The sequence below is a fragment of the Oncorhynchus masou genome, unplaced genomic scaffold (genome assembly GCF_036934945.1).
Source record: "Oncorhynchus masou masou isolate Uvic2021 unplaced genomic scaffold, UVic_Omas_1.1 unplaced_scaffold_1344, whole genome shotgun sequence".
Taxonomy (NCBI): Eukaryota; Metazoa; Chordata; class Actinopteri; order Salmoniformes; family Salmonidae; genus Oncorhynchus; species Oncorhynchus masou.
Genome location: NW_027003326.1, coordinates 1,908 through 4,539, shown reverse-complemented (window position 1 = coordinate 4,539; position 2,632 = coordinate 1,908). Strand labels below are relative to the sequence as shown.

Genomic DNA, 2,632 nt, shown 5'->3' with positions numbered 1-2,632 from the left:
CTGCTTGAAAATCTATAGCGAGACTTGAAAATGGTTGTCTAGCAATGATCAACAACCAATTTGACAGAGCTTGAAGAATTAAGAAAATAATATAATGGACAAATATTGTACAATCCAGGTGTGCAAGTTCTTAGAGACCTGTCCAGAAAGACTCTGTAATCACTGCCAAATGTGATTCCAACATTTGTTGTGAATACTTATGTAAATTAGATATTTCTGTATTTCATTTTCAATAAATTAGAAAAAAATACCTATAAACATGTTTTCACTTTGTCATTGTGGGGATAATGTGTGTAGATAAGTGACAAAGGTTTTTTCCCCATTTTGAATTCAGGATGTAGCTTATTAGAAGATCCAGGATATGTTACTGCTGTTATCAAGCTCACTCAACGAAGCTAACTCTCAAGACGGTACGTCTAGTGTGTGTGTGTGGATATGTGTACTACTATTACTGCTCAGTGTAATCTGATGTAATTTGCTCTGCATGCACTGCATCTGTATTATGGTCAAGTTCACATTGTTCACACTGAATAGAAACATGAAATAAACTATATCATGAAACATGTATGCTGTAATTGAAAAACTGCTAAACATGTCAAATAAATAAAAAATGACTAAACATGTCTTATGCTTGATAGTTTATTGGAGGATCACAATATGACAAGTCAACCATACAACCATACAATTATTTATCCACTAACTTGACCAATCAACTGTCATGTGTCAGGACATAAAGTACATGTTTATGGATAAAACATATTTTCTTAAGAATGTTGATGAGTTCTTCTCAGTACCAAAGTACCAATTAACTGTATTACTGTTGTTTATTTGACAATCATTGATGGGTGGGTGTTGGAATGATTCACTGAGGTAATGTTAGTGATGACTTCAGAGGTGATAGCTGATTCCATATGGAGACTGAAAAGGATCCTTGGCATCCCCATGCTGGTCGCTTCTCACCCAACAAGGTTCTTGGCTGCGTTCCAAAGCTCGCCCCAAACTGTCGAATACAGCTTTAAATCATCATTATGGAAAATACCTTTTTTTAAAGCTAAACATTTGAAAATGACAACAACATTTTCAAAACATATCACAATTATAAGTGACTACCTTTTAAACTTACTGTTGTAAGACCAGTATTTGACAACCATTTAAAAAATATTTTCCCTCTACGGAACATGATGCTAATTAACTGTAGAGATGGAGTTAGCCATGTTACTCCCTCAGCATTTCCTACCACCCTCTGCTAACCTCCCGTTGACAATTTACTGTTGCTCAGACAGACAGACAGACAGACAGACAGACAGACAGACAGACAGACAGACAGACAGACAGACAGACAGACAGACAGACAGACAGATAGATAGATAGATAGATAGATAGATAGATAGATAGATAGATAGATAGATAGATAGATAGATAGATAGATAGATAGATAGATAGATAGATAGATAGATAGATAGATAGATAGATAGATAGATAGATAGATAGATAGATAGATAGATAGCTCACATGCTGCTTCATCTTCAGAGGGGCTGGTCTTCAGAGTAGCCAACTTTGCCAAAAAGGCAGTCTTTCCATTTTTTACATCATCCTTCTGCAGGAGAGCTGAGGAAGAAATATTTTTCATTTTACTAGATTTTATCAGATTAAACCCGGGCAGTAAAGTAGTACACATTTACAAACAAGACATACCTTCCTCAGAGTTATCTTCTTGAGGGAGCTTGCTAACAGGACACCCACTAGAGCGAACAGCAGTAACATACTCTGATCTTCATCAAGCACTAAAGCACATAGAGCACAACTTGTTAACACGCACACACGCACACACACACACACACACACACACACACACACACACACACACACACACACACACACACACACACACACACACACCCTACACCTCTCCATCCATTCCTACCTGTCCACTTGTATACACCTGCCCACTCCTATACACCTTTGCAAAGAAGATTCTCAGTGAAAACAAAAATACCTCTTTCAGTTGGACGATGCTGTCTGATTGATGGCTGTTTATCTGGATGATGTCTTCTGGACGTCAGTAGTAATGTGGCGTCTCTGCCCTCTGCAGCCCTGTTTTATACTCTTCTGCAGATGCTGTACCTGCCCCACCCACCTCTCACAGCCGATTAACAAGCAAATGATATTACTCCCATGGCTATAACCGCAATCATGCACAGCCTGAAGTTTATGACCTCCTCCAGGCAAAACTTCTGTCAATATTATATTTTCCTAGTTATTTCAACTGAATTTGTGACCTGGAGCTTGGATAGACTTGAATTTATAAATGGTGGTAGCACTTTATTTTAAGGTTGTATCCATAATCCATTCATAACACATTTATGAATCCAATCATTACACCTTTTTTATTTATTTTATTGAAACTTTATTTAACCAGGTTAGTCTCGTTAAAATAAAAATCTCATATTCAAGAGAGACCTGGAACAAGACTGCAGCATCAAATCATATTGTATTTGTTACATAGGCCGAAAACAACAGGTGTAGGTAGACCTTACAGTGAAACGCTTACTTACGAGCCCTTAACCAACAATGTCGTTTTAAGAAAATAAGTGTTAAGAAAGTATTTACAAAAAATAAATGGATGTAAAAA

General features: G+C 37.0%; 1 long non-coding RNA gene across 1 annotated transcript; it reads right to left on the bottom strand.

Moving 5' to 3' along the window:
- Nucleotides 1-623: 623 nt before the first annotated feature.
- On the bottom strand, nt 624-1,716 carry LOC135530440 (uncharacterized). The gene is made up of 3 exons (XR_010453845.1): nt 1,696-1,716; nt 1,513-1,608; nt 624-1,000 (listed from the first exon to the last, which is right to left on the bottom strand). It is a non-coding gene; the product is annotated as an uncharacterized LOC135530440 (long non-coding RNA).
- Nucleotides 1,717-2,632: the final 916 nt, after the last annotated feature.